The sequence below is a fragment of the Garra rufa genome, chromosome 19 (genome assembly GCF_049309525.1).
Source record: "Garra rufa chromosome 19, GarRuf1.0, whole genome shotgun sequence".
Classification (NCBI taxonomy): Eukaryota; Metazoa; Chordata; class Actinopteri; order Cypriniformes; family Cyprinidae; genus Garra; species Garra rufa.
This window is the reverse complement of record NC_133379.1, coordinates 27,302,132-27,324,165: the sequence shown is the minus strand read 5'-3', so window position 1 is coordinate 27,324,165 and position 22,034 is coordinate 27,302,132. Positions and strand designations below refer to the sequence as shown.

General features: G+C 37.5%; 1 protein-coding gene across 5 annotated transcripts in view; it reads left to right on the top strand.

The window, feature by feature from the left end:
- The window catches only part of vav2 (vav 2 guanine nucleotide exchange factor), a 231,250-nt gene that overhangs the window by 61,229 nt on the left and 147,987 nt on the right, over window positions 1-22,034 (top strand). The window lies entirely within an intron of this gene.

The following is a 22,034-nucleotide window of genomic DNA, read 5'->3' as shown; positions in this document are numbered from 1 at the left end:
TTATGGGAGATTAACCCATAAGTGAGGCTATTGTGCATAAGCTTTGTTCCACTACTTACAGCCCTCTCACACACAATCCATTAATGCCGGGGATAATATGAAAGTGTGTGCAATGCCTAATCGGCCCTGTGTGGATTTCTTCCTCCTAGTCTTATCTTCTTCACTGTGTGTTTGAATATTCACATGCACATTTGATCACAGCACAAGCGTGCCTGTGTGTGCCAGTGCATATCTGTGTCGCCTTGTGTGTGTGTTTATGCATGTTTCTAAGGAAACTCATTTTAGGTGACTGATGATCAGCTTTTATAGTGATTTATAGAGCTCTATGATTTCCACGGTCCAGTCATAAAAACTGTATAATGCAGAATGTCACAGAATTTGCTAAATTTTGGATGAATAAATCAAAAGTAGGTCAGTACACTTAAATCGAAACACGATATTGACTAGTGTCTGAATATTAAGCTGCCAAAATATTATTTGAATATGAATCCTGCATGTTCTCTGTCAGTGTTAATTTTGACAGCAAATGTTGATTTAGTCTTAGTCATAGTCTTTTGACTGAAATGCCATTTAGTTTTAGTCATATTTTAGTCATCTGAATTGTTTTAGTTTGTCAACTAAATATCATAATATTTCGGCTGAAATCTAACGGGTTAATGCAGTTATTAAGCATTTTTCTAAAATGACCAAACTCATTTTATAGGTTTGATATTAAGATTTTATCATCATAGACACAGATTTAACTGCTGTGAGACGCAACATGCCTTTATATTAAAACTAAATGAAACCACTTCTCATGAAGAAACAAGAACATGATCTTCTTTTCAATTCATTTCAGTTTAATTCATATTTATTTATATAAATACATTTTGATTATTCTTTATTAGGGCTACTAGATGATTCAGTAAAGAGCAGTGAGTGATTTTCTCTCGTTTGTTGCTTGACTAACATCAATGCCATGGACAATAGCAAATAAATTAGGCTGCTGTCCCTTTAAAACCTAATGCACAGATGCAATGTACTGATACACGTCCAAAATTCTCTGAACTGTTTACGCTCACATAAGAAGTAAACCAAGTGTGTTTACGTGAATACTCATAAAAATGGACAATTCTACATCTTTTTGTGTGTATTTCTCCATTCATGAGACGTGAAAGTACTCATGCGCTGTGTGAGAAAATGTCAATAGATTTTCATCATAGCTTTTGTTATTCAAAACAAGTTTTTGTTTCATTATCGTCTGTGAAAAAATGTTGAAAAAAATTATGAAAATTATTCTATAACAAAATTAACACTGCTCTGTGTCACTGTGTGAATGAATGACGCAGACACACAGTTTCTTTTACTACATACATACTGAAGCATGTGTGAAGCTTGTTTTCTGCCTCTGCCGCCTAAATACATAAGTACATGAACGTAAACTTAATTTCTATAACTGCTCTGAGAGTCACTTCATGAGCATTTTATCGTTTATTTTGAGAGAAACTATCATCATATCACGTACAAACTGAAACTCAAACTAAAAATTTGGTTTAACTTGAAGAAAATGTGACAGTAAAACATTACTTGATGTAAGGATTGTACTACTAATAATAATACAATTATTGTTGAATCATTATTTTATAAGGAATATTTATTATTTTTTAATAAAATCAACTAATTAGAGATGCTTTTGATTATTACAATTTAATGAAACCTTTCAAATGGAATCCAGAAATGAATGGAAAACACAGAATTTGGTAAAAAACAAAACTGAATAAAAAAAAAATATTTTATAGGGTCTTAAAATGTCATTTTTGTTGAACTTTTAATAAAATGCTGCTAAATTCTGTAAGTTTCATAATTTCAATTAATTAGACATGCCTTTTGTTTATTTTTTTTAATTTAACCATTAAAACAGAGTCTAGGAAAATGAAAACAGAAAAAACAGAATTCAGAAAAATTTAACGAATTTGGAAGAAAAAAAAAATACAATTTGGAAAAAAATAAAGATTTAGAATTGAGTTGTGTGGGAAAGATCGCTAACTATTCACAGTACCATCTAGCCAGGGTTTTCAATCTCTGGAGCCTAGGATCCAAATATGATACTCCCCTTGGATATGAAAAAAAATTTAATTCCTGCTCAATGTCAGACTTTCCACACACTTAAAAGGCATCTTGTACATTTCTAACTGTCAAATGCTCTGTCAGAGCTTTCTCTAGTGCGTAAGCACCCTTATGCTGACTTTGCTCTGACGGTCATCCAAGTATTGGAGAAAATGTGATGTCCTTAAGAACAACTGAACCCTGATCTTTATATCACTATGGCAGTTTAGTCAATGCTCTGACCTCCATGATAGAAGCTTATTGTTAATTCTGTTTCTTCAGCTTGAGTTTCAATTGAGCTTGATGTCTGATGTTTATATTGGATATGGGTTCTCCCTTATCAGTACAGTTTTAATAATTATAAAAAGTGCTTTAATATTAAAGAGAAGACAATTTCCTTAATGTTGATCGTTTCAGTTACATGAATTGATTGGACTTCATAAAGTATTTACAGGTGCAAAGCACATGTTCGACCATTGAAACGCTTCCAATCCAATAGTTCCGGTTAACTACAGCTCAGCAAGCGTGTCTGGACATTTCCAATGCCTCGGTCAGAAAAAAGAAAGGAGCGGCAAGATGATGAGAGCGCTTTAAAGTCTCAAAGGGAGGGGCGTAGACAGCGAGATTAAGCCTTTGCCAGACGGTGAGCTTTAATGGATAATGCGGAATACGGTGAGTGAGAGTCAATGAGCGCACGGAAAACAATATTAAAACCCTCAAGCAGTCAGAATCAATCACACACACCCTCCACATGTCAATGTGTAAATTGCGTTTGCGTCGACTCGAAGGTGACGGGCTTGTCCCGTCATTGATTCTCCATTAAGAGCAAGCAGCGCATTATAATATATTGAAGTAGGCAGCTCGATGTCAGTACACCATACATGCAAATCGTCCACCTCCGTTTGAATGAAGAGAGACGGATGCTTCTAAGCTTTAGAGCTGAACGATGGAAAGCATTTTTAATCTTTCAATAGCACATACATTGAACTTTCACCTCTGGCTGTAATATATCTCTCTGGCCTGTCAAGCTTAAGGTGCCTTTAATTGGAACGGAGAGTCTCAGTCCTTTGTGTCCTTGCAGTGGGACGGTTGATGTGTCCGTGTTGTCAACCTAACAGCTTTGTTTGAGAAGAGAGCTCAAATCTGTCCATTTAGTGTGAATATTTAGTCTCTGCGTGCTCTCCATTCATCAGCACTTCATTACTCTTTCCTGGGTGGAGCGGCTACGAGACACCTGTCCCTCCTGATGCTTCAGGTAATTGCCTCTCATTCCTTTCTCCATCTCGCTGCTTTTAGGTCTTTTAAACAGATGGCTCACCCCCACATCTCTCACTAAACTCGCCAGAGCGCTCCTGTCAGTGCTCTGATGTTTCATGCCCTCCTCTATCCCATCAGCCCACGGGACGCGTCCTTACGACAATCACAGATGGACCCAGATTCTCCTTGCCTTTCCATTTTCATCATTACTCATAAACACACAGCTCTCTGGGGTTCGCTTTTGGTTTAATGTGGCATTCAAACTCAACTGCTTCTGTCTTTCCCCGCCTAATTGGATCTGGATATGCAGTTGTTATCATTTAAATGAACATCACAATCATTTTGGTTCACATCTTTGTGACAATTAGCATGATGACACTCCACCTGTTTGCAACCTATTTATAGCTGTGTGATTTGCAGTGTGTGAATCAGACAGGTTGAAGATGGTTTTGATTATTGTAGGGTAGATCAGAATCAGTTGACCCCTGCAGGTCAGTTTTGACTTGGCTGTTTTACAAAATCGTATTGACCTGGTCTCTTTTGTTTAGTGTTGTTATAATTATCCCTCGTCTTTATTCAGAGACAGAACAACCTCCCAGTGGACTCAAGTGGGCGTGCTCTAAATTAACAGTCGGTTCATCTGGGGGCATGATCAGTGAGATAGCTTCTTGATTGACACCGCTGGGGCTTTTTGGAGACCACTGGGAGTCAAATATTATTTCCATAAGATTAAATAAGAACAAAGAGTGAGACACATGCACAGTATTTTTTTTTGGGGTAGTAATTTTGCCTTTTGTGACCTTGGGCCACAAAACCAGTCACATGTAGCAAGGATATGTTTGTAGCAATAGCAAAAAATGCATTGTATGGGTCAAAATTATTGATTTTCCTTTTATGCCAAAAATCGTTAGGATATTAAGTAAAGATCATGTTCCATGAGGATATTTTGTAAATTTCCTACCATAAATATATTAAAAGTTAATTTTTGATGAGTAATATGCATTGCTAAGAATCTGAAATGCTCAGATTCCAGATTTTAAAATAGTCGTATTCTAACAAACCATACACCAATGGATAGCTTATTTATTTAGCTTTCAGATGATGAGTAAATCTCAATTTTAAAAAATGTCTGGTTGTGACTGGTTTTGTGGTCCAGGGTCAAATTTGTTTGGTCTGAAAAGGGAAATCTGATTTTTTATTAATGTTTCTAGGATTTTTGAGATCAGAAATAATTATCATGTACACATAATAATCTCATATTGATTTAAAGTAGTGCTGTCTATCAATTAAAAAAGCTAAACTAATTAATCCCATTTTTTTCTGAAATTAATCACAATTAATCGTGATTAATACCACCTACCATTAGTGTTTAAATATACTTTTATATTGAAATAATTTCACATTCAATCTTCAAATTAATGTAGAAACAACATAAAGATGGTATATTTTGATTATTTGGTAAGGTGATGTCTTTGAAATATTACTTTGATATCTATGAAATTGTTATTTAAGCTGCTGTGTTAAGTTATTTGGCTGCTATTACTTTAAGAGCTGCCGCTGCTAAACGTGACCAGATCTAAAACGCATGCTTATAGTTTCATTTCATTCAGAAAATTAGTTTTTACTTACATATGGCCTGACAACATCTCATCTGACAGTTTACTGTTGTTCTGAGACTCCCTCGTCACTTTTACCTTTCCCACGCTCATTTGACTAGCGCCTGGCGCTGAAGTCAAGTTGGAGTGTGCGTCTGAAAAGTCTCCCTTTTTGATGGGTCCTAAAGACGTTCTGCGACTAAATAAATGCACTTATGGTCAAGAAAAAAGAGACAGAGGCAGCTGTTGTGAGTGGGGTGTCCAACCCTAGTCCCACCCCTGTGTTAAATATTTGTAACACCATTAAACTGGAAAAAATTGTTGTTAACGCTCTAACTATTTAAATATATATATTTATTATTTTTTTTAATGACAAGCCCCAGGGCTATTGATTTGACTTTGAAACAGGCAAAAATAGTATTTATTATTTAAAATATACCATTTAGAGCTAAAAATAGAAAGTTACACTTTCCCTTTTTTGTCCACTAAAGTTATTTGAAGTCATTTGTTGACTGCCCCTCCCCTGCAGACTTCCTCTTTAGTTTCTCAGTATTGTGTTAAAACTGTCTGCAGCAGAAGTGCTATTCATTTGAACGCACAATTACAATTCAGTGACCTATTGTGTTTGCTTACATTTTTCTGCTCAAGTATACTTGAGGTCCTCTCCTCTCCTCTCCTCTCCTCTCCTCTCCTCTCCTCTCCTCTCCTCTCCTCTCCTCTTTAAACGTTGTCTCAAAATAGCTGGTTGCCAGGCGCTCTCTACTGCAGCAGAGCACTGCTCAAATACCTGTAACACTGCTTTGAGAAAGTTGCTAAGGAACAATGGTGACATTAAAGAATGGACTCTCTGTAAAGGTTATTGCGGTGGTTTGAATTTTAGTTTTACAGGCATGCTGAGGCAGCACTGAAGCATTGGAGACTTGGCTGAGGTTTTGTATCAGACTGCTCTGCTTTTGTTTTTCATCAGTGGTGAGGTCAGTGACCTTTTGACCTAATGAAGTGTGATACAGTTTGACAGAACAAAACATCTACTGTTAAACATGTATCTCCTGATTTTAAATGGTGGGTTTTGGTTGCTAGCTAAGGACATGATTTGCATCTATCCACCTTTTTTTTTTCAGTGCAGAAGTATGCTTATAGGCGAGACTTCCAGTTCATTAGCCACTATAAGGAAATAATGAAAAGAATAACAATGTGCAGTAAATGGTAAACCAGTTTGCACTACAAACCAATGTGTTCATAATTAAGATAACACATAAAAATAATATGGCAAGACACACCAATTTGCAATATCAAGCAGCTAAATGACAGCTAAAAATAGCTGGACGTGGATGACACCGGAAGCCAAACCCATAAAATGTACAAATGGCCGCACCCACTCTTATATGAAAAAATGGTGGCTATAGAAGATCATAGAAGAGAATGTTTAAAAAAGTGAAAAGATTTCAGCTTACTTTGGGATTAACCCTAGGCCATAAAGTGCTCTCAGTAGCAAATGGCTTTTTCGGAATCAATCTTGTTTTGAAAGTTTCTCTTCCATCTCCAAAGGCATCCTGTTGCGAATTAAACGACATTGAGACAATAAAATTTATAGGCTGTATTTGTTGTGGAAAGCCATTTCGCCCCGCTTGGATCATTAAAGCGAATGTTCCTGAATGCATGGAGCTCTCCTCCTCCTTAAAGCAAGTGACATGTTCCTCTGTATCCCTGTCACACACTGTTCCCCAAGCGACTCCTGTCCATCAGGAGCAAGGGCTGCATGTTTTAACATAAAGCTGCCAACACAATCAATTATTCATTCAAAACGCCTCACTCTTGATGATAATTCTCCTGCTATGAATAATTGAAGGGAAGTACCTGCTTCACTTTGGACCTTCCCAAAATGCCTCATTAGCTCTTACCTCGTTATTGAGGTATCTGCCGAAACAGGTGGTTGTCAGGCGTCATTTGTGAAGTGAAAAAGCCATAATAATCAACGGTGGCATTCTCTTGTTCTCTCTCATAACAATTAACATTATCCTATCATGTGTTTAGCTTACATTTTCCAAAGATATATCCTAAAATATATCTTTTAAAGGGAATGTTTCACCCAGAAATTACAAAAACCGTCCTCTTCCTGCTGGATCATCTCAAGAGGTAGACAGGATCCTTAGGGTTAAAGGGATAGTTCAACCAAAAAATTACATTTCTGTCATTAATTACTCACCCACATGCCGTTCGTAAGACCTTCGTTCATCTTCGGAACACAAATTAAGATATTTTGATTTAAATCCGAGAGTCCACATAGACAGCAGTGCAACTGACCCAAAAAGTTAGTAAGGACATTGATAAAATAGTCCATGTGACATCAGTGGTTCAACCGTAATTTTATGAAGTTATGAGAATACTTTTGTGTGCAAAGGAAACAAAAAATTATGACTTCATTAGGGCTGCCCTCAACTAAAGATTTTTCTGGTCGATTAGTAGTCGTTTATTTTAAGTATTAGTCGACTGTTAGTCACACGTTTATTAATAAACCATATAAATCATAATAATGAGGCTTTAATTGCCTACATAGCCTAATAAGCACACAGCGAACCAGCAGGTATAATAATTCTGAATGCGTCAGGGAAAAACAGCAAGAAGACTGCATTAATGTTTTAATAATTTATTGATAAACTAGTGCTTTCTTTGTTTTCGGCTTAAGAGATGAAGTCAGTGCATGTTTCATACGAGTTACATTATCTAAAAATAGATAATGGTTCATTTAAAAGTCGACATTTTACACTCTATAGCAGGGTTCCTCAAATCTTACCCTGGAGGGCCAATGCGCTACAGAGTTTAACTCCAACCCTGATCAAACTCACGTACTTGTGATTCTCTAATGATCCTGAAGACCTTGATTAGCATGCTCAGGTGTGTTTGATTAGGGTTAGAGCTAAACTCTTCAGGAAAATGGTGGGCCAGATTTGAGGATCCCTGCTCTATAGATTTATTTTTCATGTCTGTACGGCAAGTATACCGTTTCAAAGTTTCGCGCTCAAGTTCACAGAGACCAAGACGGCAGAAAGCACATCCGGTTTGCTTTCATTATTTTACAAAAGCGCAACGTTTTGTTGTTCTTGTGAGTCCACAAAAATAAACATAGAGCATTTGGATGTCCTGCCAGATGTACAGATGTAGTATATTACACATAGACCAGCCATTAATGATCTGTCCGTCACAGACTGCGTAACTTTTCCACTTTATGTGGAATTTTTTTCTGCAACTAATAAAATTTTGGTCAACCAAACCTCTTCTTATCGACAACAATTTCTTCTCTTTCATGTCAGTCTCTGCCGCCATTAATTTTGATTAATATTTTAATATTTTTTTTTATTTAAATTGAGAATTGGACATGAACGTAGTAAAGAGAGAAAAGCAGCCAAACTCAGACTTGCAGTGTCTTAAAGCATGTGCCCTTTTGTCTACATGCTCTGTTTCTTTTTCTTTTCAGTACAATAAAAACCTCCCCTCCCCACAGCTACATCAGTATTCTACTGCTAGCTATTATGTCAACAATAAGTACAACATCAAATTTTAGTCAGCACCTGAGCTGCACACATGTAATAAGTTCCGCTGTGTTTCCACCACAAAAGCAAAACGGGAGCAATATTTCATAAATCTGCCGAGACTGTTTTTCCAGAATCAGCTCTTTGTTTTTCTGGTGATTCGGTTCTCTGACAGGAGGTGATGACAGGCTGCAGCGCTTAATTCTGCAGGAAGGAAAGTGATGAACCGCTGAACACATTACACGCGGAGACCGAAAGCGCCCTGCACAATAAAATCTACATTGTGGAAATAATTGCTGCTCTTTTGTCTTCCCTTTGAGAGCGTAACACTGTGGCAGAATTGCACAATGGCCTCTGCCGGGTTTCTGTTTGAACATTCTCCGCACATTGTCTCGCCGCAGAGTCTAAAACACACTCAGATGTGGTGTAAAGAGTGACAGAAAAAAGAAAGCGAGGGAGCTTTTGCAGCCATGCAGTTTGGCGTGTCTCCGGCGTGCCGTGGCAGTAAAGAGGAGTCATCCAGGAAGAGCAGCTCCCCTCCAGGAAGTACTTCCACATTCAGCTCCAGCCGTGAGCAGCGTGCAGAGCACTCTCATTATTTTTCTTTCTCTTTCCGTCCTGCTTCGTTTCTCTTGCCCTTTAGTTCGCTGCAAACCTAAAGGAATTCCTCTGACAGACAGGTACATTTTTTGAGTTCTTGAGCATGAATAAGTAAACCTTGAAAGTGCATATTGCGTATTTGTCCTTCTCCATAAACTCCATAGGTGTATATGAGTGATAAGTTTTGCTTTTGGTCACCTTTCTGCCCTAAAGCTCAACAAAGGTGTAAACAGGAAGTCTGCAATCCGTGTTAATCCTATAAAAACGACTCTGGCAGCAAATAGCCTGGCAATGACCTCCCGCATAGGGATTTCAGAGCATGGGATGCTACGTAGTAAATTCTCAGAGGTCAGGGGCAACATTCAAGGTGATCCAAACTTGCTGCTAAATCGACACCATGATTCAAGCTGTGACTGGCGGTGCAACCTCAAGGTGTTTGATCATAGTCATTCTGTTAATCCAGCCAAAGCCTAGTCCAGATTTGTAGGCAGAATAACAAATACAGAGCACTGAATCTGACCATTAAGGAGTTTGCTTTTAATGCTCTCTTTGGTGAAACTCTGTAAAGCAACTCGAGGAGTTGAATCAACTTGTGTAAATGTCAGTGGGTGTACATTAATTCCTCTGGTGCCCATTAAAAGCTACTATCTGCTCCTCACGCTCTTTTTCTCTTTGGCAGTCGAACTAATCAGGAACTCTGCTGTATAAAGCCTGCTGTGCCACTCTGGGTTTCAGGCTACTAAAAGCCATAAAAGTTGACCACAAGTGGATCTAATCTGCTTTCATATTCCCTATCAAAGTCTTGTGATATGTAAATTGGAACTAATGCATTACGTGTATATCTATTACTCCTTTGCATGTTTATTACAGGGCTGCAAAGGACGAAGACAGAAGCCTGGACTTCTATTTGCAGGGGTCATAATGCCTCTTAATTAGGGATGCACGATATGAAAAATTCTAACCGATACCGATAGCCGATAATTAAGTCTTCTTTTGGCCGATACCGATACCGATAACCAATACATTTCATTTTTATACGATAATTTTGTGCACACAGGAGAATACAAAATCTAAGATAAACTAATGAAATTTATATTATATATCTGGGTCTAACAATCATAGCAAACAGTCCTGACTCTTCAAAAATGTTTTTATTTTTTTGTGTAAGGCACCACAATTCTAAATAAAATAAAATGCTTTGACATTTTGTCAACCTGGAAAAAATGAAAAGTGCATCATGGAGTAAAGTCAGATGTCCAAATGTCTGTGGTAAAGCTTACATGTAGTCCATTCTTATTGATCATATTATGAATGTGTGCAGCAGCCAAATCGTACAAGGCGGGGAATAAAACATCAGAATCGAAATAAAAACATCTCAACTCTTCAGAATTCCGCAAGCGCAACGCAGGTCATGTGACATGAACCAACCAATCAGCTTCATCCTTTCCCTTAATAACACTGAAAGCACTGGCAAGGTGGAGAAACAGCTTATCAAAGCTGTACAGGAATAAACATTTTTAAATAAATTTGATAACAGAGCTACTGCAAGCGATTTTTAATGCTGAAAATCTATTTATTCTTTGCTGAAATGTCATGGCTGCTTAGCAACGGCAGACGCCACTGGAGCTCAAACTACAGAGCGGTTTGGCAAAGACTTTGGGTTTGGAAAGAAAGAGAAGGTGGCGCTTCATGTGAACGGCCCCTAAAACAGATTCACCGCGATGACGACCTCTGAAGTGAGATATAAGATTGTTAAAACTTAACGGCTTTTTACCTCCTCTCGGAATCCTTGCTAAACATGTGTTGCAAATAGCAGTAGCATTGTCCTTCTCTGCCACCGCGAAAAACTTCCAGACCTGCGAAGGCGATGATGACGACACAGATGATGATGTATTAAACGCGACAAAGTCCGAGAGTCACTGCAGTTTACAGCTGCAGCACTTGCACTCGGAAAGCAGATGAATCTCAGATAAACCGGACTGATTGATTGATTTACCAGCAAGAGTACTTTATCGGATCGGGTTTCATTTATTTATCGGAGCAATAAAAATGACGTAATTTTTACCCATATCGGTCGATAATTTATCTGTCCAATAAATATCGTGCATCCCTACTCTTAATATAGAGAATTCGTTAATCTGACATTATGCTCTGAAGTGTATTAGCGTGGGGTTCTAACCATGAACTTTTCTTAAAGTCCTACACTTTCAAACATGTAGTGCATTAGTGCCCTTAGACTTTATTAGTGGCTTTAGTTCTATAAGACTTTTTTTCTCATTCATTTTTCCCATTAGGATTTTTAAAAAGGTGTTTGTTTAAAAGTTATAAACCATGAAGCAAACCAAACAACAATGAGGTAAAGAAGATTTACCATCCCATGAAAATTTGCAAATGACAGTCAAATTAAAAATTATAGAGAAATATATAACAAGAAGAATAACAATATTCAGTAAATGGTCAAATTGTTTGCACTACAAACCAATGTGCTCATTTAAGATAATACATTGAAATAATATGGTAAGACACACCAATTTGCAATATCAAGCAGCAAAACAAGCTGTTTTGTACAGTTAAAAAAAGCTGGACGTGGATGAGACCGGAAACCCATAAAATTTACAAATGGCCGCGTCCACTCTTACAGGAAGAAAAAAGGCGGATAAGTGTTTTATATTGTAGCATGATTCGAGTATATGATTCACAGGTCTTCATGGGATAGGTCATTGTTGTACTGTATTCAGTGGATTTTTTGAGTTTTTACCTAAAGCCTTTCTCTACGTGGCACTAGGTAATTTGATACGGATGATAAATGTTAGTCTTCTCTTTTTCTGTGTCTTTCTCTTTGACTTATTGAATCTTGAAGATGCCCTGCCAGGTGGTGCGAGACCTCATGCTGTGGGTGCTAAACTGTGTCCCACCCTCCTCCTTTCGCTGTTCATTTCTCACCCGTAGGTTTTCTGCTGCTAGGTAGCAATAATAACCACCGACTGCTAAGCTGTGTTAGCGAAAGATGGCACAAAGAACCGTGTAAGCACCTGTGTCCCACAGTGCTCCTCACTAACTCGCTCAACTGCAGACTTGAACCCTATTGGTCGAGAGTATTGGTTCACTAGCTGACAGAAAATAGTGATGTTTGCTTTAAGGATTTTAGTTAAGATTTGGATTGAATAATATACACATAATATATTCTGGCTGATAATTATGTTCAAAAGTTTACATACACTTGATTCTTAAAGCTGTGGTGTTACCTCAATGATCCACAACAGTTTTGTTTTTGTTTAGTGATAGGTGTTCATGAGTCCCTGAAGAGTTAAACTGTCCACTGTTTTTCAGAAAAATCCTTTAGGTCCTACAAATTCTTTGTTTTTTCAAGCATTTTTGTGTATTTGATCCCTTTCCTACAATGACTGTATGATTTTGAGATGCATCTTTTCATGCTGAGGACAACTAAGGGACTCATATGCAACTATTACAGAAGGTTCAAACACTCACTGATGCTCCAGAAGGAAAAACAATGCATTAAGAGACGGGGGTGAAAACTTTTGAACAGAATGAAGATGTGTACATTTTTCTTATTTTGCCTAAATACCATATTTTTGTACTTCCCTTCAGAAGCTACAGAAGATGTTCCCCAGAAGACAAAATAAGTTACATTTACCCTAATCTTCAAATTCTAAAAGTTTTCACCCCTTCTTTGTTCTTAATGCATAATTTTTCCTTTTGAAGCATCTATAAAATGATGGATCTCAAAATCACACTGTCATTGTTGGAAAGGGATCAAATACACAAAAATGCTGAAAAGCCAAATAATTTGTGGGACCTGTAGGATTTTTCTGAAGAACAGTGGGTAGTTTAACTGTTCAGGACCAACAAGGGACTCATGAACAACTATCACTAAACAAAAAACACAGCTGTGGATCATTCAGGGAACAAAACAGTATTTAGAATCAAGTGTATGTAAACTTTTGAATGGGATCATTTTTATAAACTCAAGTATTTTTTTTTTCTCTTATGGACTATATAAACATCTTTTATGTGAAATAATTTATTCAGGTCAGTACTAAATAAAAAAATAACATGCATTTTGTGTGATCCCTCTTATTTTGGTAAAATAATTAATATTTGTAGATTCTGCAAGGTGTATGTAAACTTTTGACTTCAACTGTATAATTTCCAATTAATGCCTAATATTCTACATTATATGGTCTAAATACATACCAGAAACACAATAAATCCAAAATTCAGTCTATTTAAATTATACAGATGAATTTAGGCATAGAAAGCGATTTAATATCAGCAAAAGCGCTATTGTCAGAATCCATGGCCAGTGTGCTGACAGTAAGTTGGTGATGCAGACTTTCACATTGTGAGTGGCAAGGCAAAATTATAGTTTGTTCTGTTCATTTCTTTCTGCTCTCAGTCCATTTCCAAATGAAAGAGATCCAGGATAATTGGTTGTTAGCAGGCTAACACTTGATCACTGCTGTTATTTTGTCAATTTTTTTCGGTTCTTTTCGTTCCTTGGTTGTAGATTACAGGGAGACTGAGAGAGAGCTGTGCTACTAGAGAAGGAAATAACACAGATACAAGAAGAAGAAAGAAAAGAAAGACTTTCACAACTTCTGTTTTGGACATGTTATGACTCCCTGCTCTTTCATCAAAGAGAGTGGTCTTGGCCAAGGATGTCTGTGTGCATTGATGCCAGTGTATTGAGTAGTGAGGGCCTGACGGTTTGTCTCTGAACTCTCAATTACCTCAGCATGAGAATGAATGGACTGCCTCTTTTTACAGTGTGTGAGCAACATCAAAGACCATTGGAAAGTGGCGGGTGGCCATTGTGCCCGCGTGAGAGGCTTGTTGTCCGGCAGAGTGCTGATGTAGCCAGAGGCAGCGTGGAGTTTCTTTTCAATGCTGGATGATTCTTTTCTGTTTTCGTGGTTGTTAACCCGTCACAGGGCCCTCGAGACCAGTCACCGCTTTGTGATACCATGCCTAGTCAAGCATAAAGATGCCCAACACCCTGTCCAGATGGTCAGGCCAGACTGTTTGCTTTCAAATTATTTGAATCTTGCAGAGTCATAGCTGAATTCGGAAATTTAAATAATTATTTTCGTAAGGTTCTAATTTTGTCAAAATGAAATGAGACCATTATCTTAAAAAAAAAACCTTTAGTGCAAATTAGTTCACTCAGCGGTTGTCTTGGCAATGCGTTTGGACAGCTGATGTCCTGACACAGCTCTCCGCTGCTTGAATAGACAAAGACTGAAATATTCAAATTTTTCTGCCAAGTGTACATTTAAATATTGAATAAATATAGGCCAAGTTAAAATATATTGTTCTTTTCATTTATTTTTTGAGAAATAAATTACAATCAAACCAAAATGTATTTAGACATCTTCAACATTTCTCACATTATCACAGTTTGCTATAGTTTAGAAAATGGTAATAGAATATGACAAGAACTCAGAGTTAAACTGTGTCAGAAGAAATTCATCTTGATAATCACGAATTACAGTCAAATGAAAATTTATTCAGACATTTTCAAAATTTTTCACATGATCAGTTTATTCGCTATAGTGTAGAAAATGGTAATAAAATATGACAAGAACTCGAGATAAACTGTGTCAGAACAAATTCATCTTGCTATCCTCACTTACATAAATGAACCATAGTGTCCTGCACCCAGTAAAAAAAAAAATCTAAAATTATATTTGGAGTCTGAATAATTTTTTGGTTTGACTGTATACTGTGTAATGTTTTATTTTGTGTTGATTTATTAAATCTGTTAAATAAGTAGCTATTGATTTTCGTTGTATGGTATATTGCCCTGCTTTAAGCCTCCAGCCATGTATTTCTGCAGTAATATAGAATAACAAGATGTATTTTCTTTCTTATAGACCTCACTTGGTGTATTTGCTTTCTTTTTACACTTTCTCATCCTTTATTTTTTCTTTAATATGTGACCCTGGACCACAAAACCAGTCATAAGGTTAAATTTTACAAAACTGAGATATATACATCATATGAAAGCTCAATAAATAAGCTTTCTATTGATGTATGGTTTGTTAGGATAGGACAATATTTGGCCGAGATACATCTATTTGAAAATCTGGAATCTGAGGGTGCAAAAAAATCAAAATACTGAGAAAATCATCTTTAAAGTTCTTCAAATTAATTTCTTAACAATGCATATTACTAATCAAAAATTACATTTTGTTATATTTATAGTAGGAATGTTACAAAAAATCTTCATGGAACATGATCTTTACTTAATTTCCTAACGATTTTTGGCATAAAAGAAAAATCAAAAATTTTGACCCATACAATGTATTTTTGGCTATTGCTACAAACATACCCCAGCGACTTAAGACTGGTTTTGTGGTCCAGGGTCACATATCTTAAGTAATTTTTAAAAACTTGCTCTAAGTTAGTAGCCCTCAGCCAAACGTTCTGGTTGGTGAGCACATCCCCAAGATCAGCTTTCTTGTGTGGGTGGACTGGAATTAGATATGTGGTGTGGGATTTAATAACCCATTTCTGGTTTGCATTATTAGTATGTCTAGTCCAGATTCTGCTGCGGAGGCATTATTTCCTGTTTTCATGCTGCATGCTATGCTGTATCCCACATATGTATGTATTCACACCATCTTGTACTTGTCTACCCAAGGGATGCATTCTCCTTTCTCAGATTTCCCCACTTCTTTGACCTTCGTGGGCAGACGAGGCCTTCGACTGCGAGTGGTGTTATGCAAGCTCTGTGGCCGGCTTCACTCAGGCTTTGTCCCTATTTGACTCTCCGGGGCCGCGGGAGGAGAGAAAGTTCAGCTAGTTTGAGAAACATCCAAGAAATCCTCCAGAAACAAGGTCAAAAGGCTCCCTGCGAATGTTGATTTGAGAGAGGGAAACTAACATGTATAAAAAGTAGGATGAAGTCAGCCATCAGAAATGCAGATGGTAAACTCTTCTCACAAAAAAAAACCGCACTGAGATCTTGGGGATTCCCTTATTCAGACTGCTCAAAGAGGGTCTTAAAATCAAGGAAGGCTCTTATTCAAAACTTACTGGTGTTTTCACCAAAGCACAATAATACCAGCCTCACTTCACTAGCATTACTCAGCTCTTTGATCTGAGAGCCATCATGTTTTTGTTTTGGCTCTTGCCAGCAAGACACTGGGGAAGGAAAGTAAAGACATTTCTAGAGCCAGAGGCAACAGAAAGCTTTCAGGTACACTAAAGTTTTAATGTCTTGTTTCAAATGGATACCAGTCATCTCAAAATATTCCCTTTTTTCTCATTCTCTCAGATTCCTTTTGAAGGTGAAATTAATCTATTCATAATGGATTTATTAAAACCTGTTTTGAGTTCCCTCATTTGGCTCCCTCACGTGCCAGAAAGTCAGTATTATTTATTTTACCTCATGTGGCACAGGTGGAAATTGTGTAAACTGTGCATTGTTTGACCAAGATGCCAGCCTTTGGGTGTTTGCACAGCCGTCTGCTCAAAAACGTGCATCTCGCTGTCATTAATGCTGGCATCAGAACGATTCATTATGCAGTTCGATTGCAGCTGCCAGATCTCAGCCACTAATGCTACATAATCTGCAGGCTCCTCCCAGGAATCAGCCTGGGTAGCAGACCCCGCACACCTGCTGAAGGTCAACTCTGGATGGGGTCTGGAAAGTGTGGATGTGAGCACCTGGCTGAGGCCCCTCACCTGTGGCGATGCAAACAGCTCGAGCGGCTGCTGGCTTCTGTCACTCAACGTTAATGCCACCCGAGGAGGGTATCTAAACAGAAATTGACATTTTCAAACTATACATTTTTACACACATGTAATTCTTGCAGAATTACAGCTTCGTGCACAGGACCACTCTAAACCTTTTGTTGCACACCACTCTCAGGCAAAACCTCTCACAGCCACACAAAATTCTAAATAATTTGCTTAAAATTTCTGCACAGGAGAGACTTAGTGTTGTTTTGAAACAAAAGTAAATATATCGGCTATCAGCCATCGTCCAAAATGAGTTGAAAAATATTGGCATGTCGGCAAAAATCCAATATTGTGTATCCCTACTTAATACTGTTATTAAATGCTACTAATATTTATATAAAGTATAATTTAATTAATAATATTATTTAATAAACAACAACAACTATCATAAAAGTTGCTAGGCAGTTCAGTCAAAAGTACAAAGCCAGCGCTCTTATATACAGCATTAAATTTACATAAAATATAATGTGATGAGATTTTTACCTCAGCCAAAACTATTTCCTCTGGAACAAATATTAGATTAATGAAACCAAACAATGCTTGTTTACCCAAAATGAATTATATTGCATGTTTAACCACTATAAAGGCATTGAAGCCAGTGGCAAATTCCAAAGATCTGGCCGAGGTAAGGCTGCTCTCGGTGAGTTCATTAGCGTTGAACGGCTGCTGGTGCCCTCAAATAGATGTTATCTTTATTAACAAACTGCATATTTGAAGTCCTAACAAGCACATTTTCGCCTTAAAACTACATTTTGTGACAAAAACAGTATTATTTATAAAATAATATCAGATGTCTGCTATGACACTCGCTGTGAGAAATACCACAAGCGGAGTGATACAGTCGGTGAAATCCGATATTACTAGAATATTGCACTCCTCTCAGCCAGTCAGATTTCAGAACCAGAAAGAACTGGTGTGTATATAATAATAATAATAATAATAATAATAATAATAATAATAATAATAATAATAATAATAATAATAATAATGCAATAATGTTATAATAATATGTGACCCTGGACCACAAAACCAGTCTTAAGTAGCACATGTATTTGTAACAATAGCCAAAAATACATTGTGTGGGCCACAATTATCTATTTCTCTTTTATGCCAAAAATCATTAGGATATTAAGTAAAGATCATGTTCAATTAAAATATTTTGTCAATTTCCTACTGTAAATATATCAAAATTTAATTTTTGATTAGTAATATGCATTTCTAAGAACTTCATTTGAACAGCTTTAAAAGGAATGTTCTCAATATTTAATTTTTTGTTTTTGTTTTTGCACCCTCAGGTTCCAGATTTTCAAATAGTTGTATCTGTGCCAAATATTGTCCTATCCTAACAAACCATACATCAATGGGAATTAAATGTATTCAACTTTCAGATGATGTATAAATCCAAAAATTGACCCTTATGACTGGTTTTGTGGTCCAGGGTCACATATATTATTGTTAGTATTATTATTATTGCTTATAATATACAGTTCTTTAAGGGAGTTTCCCATTATGGCAGAGGCTTTTCCACCACCTTAGCATCAGGGGCCCAATCTCTGTCTCTGTCTACACTGAATGCATTCGTGAAACGCCACCTTGCAGACATGCATTTCCTCCCATCTTTATCTTCACTCAGCTCACTGGAAGTGAATTAATGGTTAATCTCTCCAAATGTGACTTATTGCAGACATAATATTATTTGAATGGAATGGAAATTCAGTCACAGTCTGGGTGTTTCTCTTTGTGGGTTTGGGGGTGTAAAAAATTGTTTCTTATCTTTTAAACCCCCCTCAAACAGCCACCCACCCACCACGCTTGTCGCACAACAGCAGAGCACAGGCACAAAGCTCTTGAAACCCACTAGAGCTCTCCCACCTTCAGATAGAGTCTCTCTGGATTTGTAAGTGACACAAATATATGCGAAGTCAACCGAATACTGAGCAAGTGTTTACTAGTAACGGTGCTGCTCTCGACGTGTGTATTTTGGCATGCTTAAGTTTTGTTTGTCTTTTTTTAAAACTAGTCGTTGACAGTTCCGTCTGCAGTATTCTCATTTGACCGACGTCTAGACGATTTGTTTTGTTTACAATTTTTGCTAAATCGGTGGGTGCTCTAGGATAGTCACTGAAAAACAGTCTGCGGTCTTGCTGCGGTCCACAATAGTGTTTGTGGTTTTGCCAAATCAGTGGGACACATTTGAAAAAACCCACCGCTCAGAGGCCGGCACGACGGGCTCTCAGCTAATAGACATCACAAATGATATGTTTACGGCCCTCCAATCATCGTACACATGATTTGCCCAATTGGCCCTAATCTGCTGTGAATGGAGCCGGTTCTCTTGGGAACTGAAGCAGGCAGACCGTGGTGCCTGGCTGTAAATTGCAATGCTAATAGAGGGACTCTAAGCGGCCTGCGTCCCCGATAGAGGCCCGTTTAATGGAGATATTCGGGGGATGAGCATTTATCAGACTTTGACAGACAGACGGCTCTCATCCAGATGAAAGAGGGGTGAGGACCCACCCCCACCAGCTTGGAGGAAGTGAGGCGTGTCTACAGGATCTGTTCAGAGCAGGCCTAAACAATCACATGCTGTATGCCACAGAATTGGTCGCAGAAGAATGAGTATTGCAACATTTCCTCAAGATAACTGAATTGATTTGCATGTGCTGCCGGCCATGGCAACTCCACCTTTACATCTGTTGGCATACATCTCTCACTTCTCCTTTATGTTGATGTAGGATGTCAGTTTGTCTCTCAGAAAGTGACGCTCAAATAGAGGGAGGATTTGTTGACACGTTCTCTTTATGCTCCAAACAAATGCCTATTTTGTCCTCCTTGTTCGTTCTTTGACCCAGCTCGACCCGTAAGAGCATGTTTGCCTCCTCACGTCCGTCTTTCATTTTACAGCCGTCCCTCGAGGCTCCATATTCACATCCGTCTTTCCTCTCCCCCTCTTTCTCTCTTCCAGGAACTGCTGATTTAATGAAGGCCCCTGTGGTCAACATTACAGTCATTGGTAACAGGAGCCCCTGGCTCCATTCGGAGCCTGTTTGTGTGTTCTCAAATAAAAACACATAACTATGATCCATGTTGTCTTTGCATCTGTGTTCATGTTGTGTACAAGTGTGCTGATTTATTTCAGTCTGTTGCCTTTTTGACCACAGGCTTATTACAAACCACCTCAACTTGATCCCCAAGTCTGAGCTTCCTCTCACCGGACAAATACTGAGAAACAGAAGCTGCGGGAGCGTTTTTATAGTCTTGTGCCAGGCAGCCTGTGGAGCGCCTCATTAAAAGAGAAAACAGCTCTTTTTCGGTCGGATCAATCTATGTCCGTACTGTTCTTTGTCTCTGTGGGATAAAAGGAAACAAAATCACGTCATAATTCCTCATAACTGTTGATTTTGTCGCTTTTATATCATTTCAGGAAATCCTACTATTGATTCATAATCGGTGAGTTTCTTCAAAGACGCTAAGGTTTTTTCTCAGCTGAGCAGATGTTATCTCTACAGGTCTGGGTTGTCATGGCACCAGTGGGCAAATCTAGTCTATGAACACTGCACACAGATACATGCTCTGCTCTATTGTTTTATCTTAATAATGTCCCGCTTTGATTTTCTCTAGCTCCATCCTGCTGTTTGGATAATGTTGTAATTATTGGAGCAATGCGACAGGATAATGAGGTTCTCGGTGTTCCGAGAGGCAGGGCAGAGCAGATGCATTTACCTTTGTGCCCATTTGACTCGGCGTATTAATTACCACCACAATGGCGCATCAGACGCTTCTTGTTATAGCTGCTGGTTGCAGAGGCCCTGCCCTGCAGTGGAACATTGGTAGGGGCTTTGCAACTGGATCTCATTAGCATTAGCTTTCTGATGTAGACATATTGTCAAAGCTTCTGTCATGTAAACAGCAGTTGTTTTTGACAAATTGCTGTTGTACCAGATAAAAGTTCTTCTTTGTAGAACTAGGGATGCACAATGTGTTTGTGGTCTGTACTGGCTGATAACTGGAACTAGGGCTAGAGTTGTTGAAATTAAATGTTGAATTGTGATGCGGAGATGGACGATTCTGCATCAATACAGTAATAGACCACAATCGATTATAGCCTACTGATGTCATTTAGATATGCACTTGTCACAAGAGTATTGCATCCACTATTTTTAAATTTGAGATTTGGGCACATTTTAGAAAACCGTTCCATTTATGCCATTTGGAATGCAGTACATATTAGATGCACAAAACTCACGTACTGACAGACTTTCATGTGCGCTTCGTGTTTGTTTTTCCTGAAGCTTGCAGTTAAATGCACTTACCCCCGAATACTTTTATGATGTGAAATTGGTGTGTAAACAGTCCCTTTGAAATCTGTTTATTTTTTCAAATTTTTCCCGTTTAAATTTTTCTGGATACCTTTTTTTCTGTTTTAATTTTTCAAGACTCTTTTTCTAGACTTTTTAATGGTTAAATTAAAACATAATATTTAAAAGCATGTCTAATTATTTGAAATCTTGAAACTTGCACAATTTAACAGCAATTTATTAAAGATTTAACACATTTTTTTAAATGTTAAAATTTTTTAAATTACATTTTCAAGGCCCTATGAAATCCATTTTCCTAATTTCTTAAATTTGGTTTTATTTTATATATACAGTACAGACCAAAAGTTTGGACACACCTTCTCATTCAGGTGTGTCCAAACTTTTGGTCTGTACTGTAGATATGAATTCAACTGAAAAAACTTGTGAAAAAATATCTTTCAGGTGGTCAAATAGCAAATAGCAAATAGTGGAGCTCTGCAGCCACCTACTGGTAAAAGTTATTTGTAGTTGTTTTTCTTACTTTTAAAACTGGATTTTCCAAAAGATGGGCAAAAATCTTACACTAAACCATGTGAAATTATCCATGTTATCGCCATGAATTAAAGTTAGAAATGTGGGTCTTTTATAAAGTGAATTTTACATAAAAAGCAGTTTTTGTATAAAAACCCATTTAAAAAATATTTATTTATTAATTGATATATATTTAAAAAATATCACTAACCCACTGAAAACTGCACAAATGTAGAGTAAAAACTTTAATAAACAGAAAAATATACAGTACAGACCAAAAGTTTGGACACACCTTCTCATTCATTTGAATGAGAAGGTGTGTCCAAACTTTTGGTCTGTACTGTGTATATATATATTATTCATTTATTTAT